Source organism: Staurois parvus, unplaced genomic scaffold (assembly GCF_062004578.1).
Source record: "Staurois parvus isolate SC_StPar_1 unplaced genomic scaffold, SC_StPar_1.0 ptg000356l, whole genome shotgun sequence".
Lineage (NCBI taxonomy): Eukaryota > Metazoa > Chordata > Amphibia > Anura > Ranidae > Staurois > Staurois parvus.
The window spans coordinates 2468643-2474642 of record NW_028318152.1 but is presented as its reverse complement, the minus strand read 5'-3'; positions in this window follow the sequence as shown (position 1 = coordinate 2474642).

Below are 6000 nucleotides of genomic sequence, written 5' to 3'. Positions count from 1 at the left end.
AATTGAAGAAAAGTGAATATTAGACTGTTAAAAAAATAGCAGTGTTTGTATTCTTTACAAACTCAAACATTCACTGTATAAACTGAAAAATGTTTGAAGATTTTGCTTTCCTTTGAATCACTTAATTAATATTTAGTTGTACAAGCACTGTTTCTGAGAACTGCTGTACATCTGTGTTGCATGGAGTCAACCAACTTCTGGCACCTGTGAACAGGTATTCCAGCCCAGGATGATTGGACTACATTCCACAGTTCTTCTCTCTTTCTTGGATTTGCCTCAGAAACTGCATTTTTGATGTCACCCCACAAGTTTTCTATTTGACTAAGATCCGGGGATTGGGCTGGCCACTCCATAACGTCAATCTTGTTGGTCTGAAACCAAGATGTTGCACGTTTACTGGTGTGTTTGGGGTCGTTGTCTTTTTGGAACATCCATTTCAAGGGCATTTCCTCATCAGCATAAGGCAGCATGACCTCTTCAAGTATTCTGATGTATTCAAACTGATCCATGATCCCTGGAATGCGATAAATAGGCCCAACACCGTAGTATGAGAAACATCCCCATATCATGATGCTTGCACAACCATGCTTCACTGTCTTCACAGTGTACTGTGGCTTGAATTCAGTGTTTGGGGGTCGTCTGACAAACTGTCTCCGGCCACTAGACCCAAAAAGAACAATCTTACTTTCATCAGTCCACAAAATGTTGCGCCATTTCTCTTTAGGCCAGTCAATGTGCTCTTTGGCAAATTGTAACCTCTTCAGCACGTCTTTTTTTCAACAGTGGGACTTTGCGGGGGCTTCTTGCAGATAGCTTGGCTTCACATAGGCGTCTTCTAATTGTAACAGTACTCACAGGTAACTTTAGACCTTTGATCTTCCTGGAGTGATTATTGGCTGAGTCCTTGCCATTTTGGCTATTCTTCTATCCATTCGAATGGTAGTTTTTCGCTTTCTTCCACGTCTTTCAGGTTTTGGTTGCCATTTTAAAGCATTTGCGATCATTTTAGCTGAGCAGCCTATCATTTTCTAAATAAATAAATTATTGTGCTGCGCTCCCTAAAAACAAAAACAGCATGTGCATATATATCAATTTTCAGAAACATGCAATAACCCTCTTAATTGTGTTCCACTAAAAATCCACCCATGCAGCAAAAACATCCCAATATAATACACAAAAAATCCTCATAAAAAATCACCCATGCATCAAAAAACATCCCAGTGTAATAAACAAAAGTCCTCTTTCCCATAAATCAGCTTCAATCAAATGGATTAATTCCAGGTTTCCAAGTTCCTTATAGCAACACCGCTGCTCTATATGTGCTTGCCTATATTCATAGCCTATCAGGCTAATAAACGCAGTTTATCCCACCCATGCATCAAAAATCATCACAGTATAATAAACATAAGTCCTCTTTCCCATAAATCAGCTTCAATCAAATGGATTAATTAGTTCGATGGGCTTTGCTGCGATACGGCGAGTACTGAGAGAGAGTGTGATACACACTGATGGCTATTTTTTACTGATGGGCTTGTTTTTATCTGTTACAATGTGAGTGTGGCAAACTTAGTTTTGCAATAAAGTGTTTTAAAAAGATAAAGCACTATTCTTTGTTTCCCTTTATTACCATACATGTGGAGATTGCTGGAGTAATCTTCAGGAGGTTCATTCCCCAGAAGGGGTGGAAGAGGCATACTATATCCATTTATCTGTATGTCCATAGAAGAGGATTAAGTGTCCAGGTGGTTAATCAGGAACACTGAAGTGTGGAGATCCAAAGAAGGTGGTGGTCATCCAAGGGATCCTTCATCCTCATGTAGGATAAACTGCGTTTATTAGCCTGATAGGCTATGAATTGAGGTGAGCGCATAATAGAGCAGCAGTGTTGCTATAAGGAACTTGGAAACCTGGAATTAATCCATTTGATTGAAGCTGATCCATGAGGGACATACGGAGTTATTGTATACAGTATGTACATTTTTTATCTGAAGGAGAGTAATGCCCAAAATGAAGGCTAATAGATTGTATGGTGTAAATCTAAGCTAGATAGGGAAATAATCTCTCATAAATAGGACAACCTCCAGATTTGGGTCTGCTTAAAATATGACTCCCAATGGACACCAGAAAGTGGCTCTCTCTAAAAAAGAGTAGAATGTTGTTCCCACTACTAATACCAAGGCCTGCAATAACAATTGGGGAAATAATACATATCAAATGGCTGCAATTTAAAATGTTGCTGTATGCCTGTAAAACTGGATCCTCGTATGTATCCTGTGCTGTCTCGCAAGGCCAATGCCTGGAGTAAAACTGTAATGGTTCCATTGTCCAGCCAATCCTAAATAGCCCTGACTGGGGTGCACACATGTGGGAATCAACGCGTGACGTCACTCAGCCCGGCCGTAACATCACGCGCAGGACTGATGCATGCGCACCGGCTAGCAGCCCAAGGCAGATGAGCCAATGGAGCCGGAAGACCGCACGGCAAGACCACAGGGAAGGAGAGCATCCCCCAGATCACCCACTCTAGCCGCCGCATCAGCAAGCCAGGGACGCATGCCCCCAGATGGGGGCTATATCTACTGGCATCGCAAAACATGATGACTTTTGCGGCCACATATCTAGAAAAATGGATAGCCTAAACAGATTAAATCACCTGCCAGGTACCAATAGTAACTAGAAAAGCTACAATTTCTGGGGAAATTGTGTGGTGTTCTTGCCTCCACCAGCAGTCTACAACTAGAGTGGGCGGAGTAACTGGGTGGAGTGGCTTGAGTAACTATTGTGTGGTTGGAGTGGCTGGAGTAACTGTGAAAAGGTTGGACTGGGCAGAGTAACTTTATGGAGTGGGCAGAGTAACTGTGTGGAGTGTTTGGAGTTAGTAAAGATAGTAAACATTACACCAACCAATTGATTGATCAAATTTAAAAAGTGCACATGGCAAGCTTGATAGAGTGAGAAATGCATTTCAACTTTTATTTTTCAGCTCACACTCTAGCTTTTGTCACTCTGCTGCCTGCTCACACACCTGGGTTCCTATGGCAACTCACTCTACAGCAAGGGCAGAGAAGAACGGTTAAAAACAAACTGCTCCAACTTGCTCACTTCACTGACGGTTGCCATCTTCAAACGTTTGTAGTTTAAAAATTATAAATCCTACACTGAAGAGCTTTATATTGTGGGAATCACAAGACCCAGACCTACATTTTTATGCATAGTATGTCTCTGAAATATTAAAAATGAAGGCACAGTCGCAGTTTAGAAATTGCCCTTCAAATTTGAGGTGGCTAGGGTGGAGTTTCAATGAATGTCAATGGGCGGCGTGAGTTGCAAACAAATGGTCATATTGTGAAAACTATCAGGACTATGGTTTAGCCGTGGACATTTTTAGTGGCAGCAGGGATAGCTGAAGGATTTGATATAAGATTTGTGTAGGTGGGCCTGAAAATGAGGGAGTGATGGCAGTTTAGAAATCATGTCCTCATTTTTCAGCTCACACTCTAGCTTTTGTCAGCTCCCACTCTAGTTTTGAACATTCCGCCATTCATTCCTGTGGGACCAATTTCACCACCAAAACGGTAATATTTCGTGAACCATTCGGCGAAATGTTCTACAAAGTAATAGCACACCAATCGGGAACAATCTGCATATTTCGGTATATTACTCTCTATGTAGTGTAAAAACTGTGGGAGGAGTTAGGGTGGTAAATTTGGCTATAATAATAAGAATATATATGTGAGAGAACAGTAAGTGGTCTTGCCATGCAAGAACACTTAAATAGAATATAAAATATAAATGAGACATATGTATGTAATGTGTGATGCCTGGCATTGCATGTCATGGTGTAAAAGGAGCCCTCATAAACTTTTTTTGTTACATGTGTTATGTGTGAGGTGCAACAACATACAAAATGCCTTACTGGATAACACTTTGTGGAAGATGTTTGTGCTACACAACTCCTTTTGGTCCTTCAGAATGCACAAAAGAAGTCTCTGACCCATTTCTAAAATCGCACCACATTGAAGCACACAGTGAACGTGGAGAGTATGGTTTAAATCAGCCCTAAGTTCTATTCACACCTGTGCATGGAACTGTACACCTGTAAAGTCGCAATGAAAATCACACGATTTTGAAGTTTCACAAGTGTGAATGGAGCCTTAGGGACTGAGTCTGAGAGGAACTCTGTAAGGAGCGGCAGCTCAGCTGCTACACTGGCTCCAGACACCCAGCATCTTCCTCTGTCCTTTCTTCCTCCCCTCTGCCACCCCTCCTCTCAGCTGATGGATCATGTATGACGAGGCGGCGTCTGTGCTGCGCCCAGGCGCCCCCTAGGTGGCAGTGCGCTCTAGGTGGCCACCTAGTTGGCTAGTGGATGCCCTGGCCCTGGTTACAGAGTTGTCCTTTCAGTTGAGAGGATCATTTTTGCTGTGCTGTGAAGCATATGTACATACTTGTCTGATGCATTGGCAGCGTAAAGGGAGTGGTTGGAGGCTTAGCCCCATTGTTACTGCCCCACAACCACAAGTGTAAATGAGGCATAAGTGTTGCATACAAGGTGTAGCTTGACTGGCCCCATTCATAACTGAGCGTTTTGTCACACTTATGCCTACGCATGACAACACTCAACAAGTAGAAATGAATTGATTGAAATTGCCCCTGTTCACATTTGCACGCTCTGTCACTTGTAGCACATTGCCTGATGTGGGAAGAAGTACAGAAGCTTCTTTTCACATTTGCATGTATTTGGTCCCAACAAATTCATATTGTGCACCTGAATACGTGCAACCAGGGGCGGACTGACAACTTATGGGGTCCCCAGGCAATAGGGGATCATGGGGCCACTGTGTCCTTGCCCAAACTCAAAAAAGCCTATGAAAAAGGAACCAGGGGCATCTCATGGGGCCCCCTACTGACCCCGGGCCCTCGGGCAGTGCCCGACTTTCCAAATGGTCAGTCCGCCCCTGCGTGCAACTTAAGCGTTCATACGCATGATTTTCAAGCATTTCTCTACCTAACAACTAGGCTCTTCCTCCTCTACCCAAAGCTTACAAAACACCTGAAAAACAGACATACGTGTGACAAAATGCAAAATACAATTGTGTGCAAATCATTTGAAATAGGCTCTGCCGAGGTGCAAATGCAGCTTTAGGACCGGTTCAAACCGTGAATCACACAGGAACATGCTGTGCATTCCCGTGCTTTTTGCATGCGATCTGGGTGCAGTGCAATTTCAGCCCATTCATTTGAATTGGCTGAAATCGCACCAGACCGCACCAAAAGTACAGGCATGCACTACTTTCTAAAATGCACAGCAACCAGATCTGGTTCATACAAACACAGTTACTTTAACTGACAATTGCATTGTCATGCAATGCTGCAGCCAAATTTAATTTCCGTCCTTTTTTTCCCAAATTGAGCTTTCTTGTGCCTGTGCGTTTTTTATTTTTTGTGCTATAAATAAACTTTGAGAAAAAAATGATATTTTTGACTTTTTGCTATTAAACATGTAGAAAAAGTTAAAAGATCAAATTTCATCATAAATTTAAGCCAAAATGTATTCTGCAACATGTCTTTGCTAAAAAAAAAAAAAAAATCTCAACACGTGTAAGTTAATTGGTTTACGTGAAAGTTATAGCATTTACAAATGGCGGTGTATATATACTGGGCTTTTTTTTTTTTTACTAGTAATGGCAGCAATCAGCGACTTATAGCGGGACTGCGGTGGACATTCTGACACTGGGAGGAACTGATTTGGTGTCACTGACATTCCCAGTGACACCAATACAGTGATCAGTGCTAAAAAAAAAGCACTGATCACTGTACTAATGGCACTGGACAGGAAGGGGTTAATATGAGGGGCGATCAAAGGGTTAACTGTGTGCTGGGTGTTTTTTACTATGGCTGTGCCATCCAAAGCAGTGTGCCCGAGCTGACAGGGTGAACTGTTAGTAAACAAAACAGTCCTTCCTGTTGGAGATCCTTGGTAATCACCGGGCGCCGGCG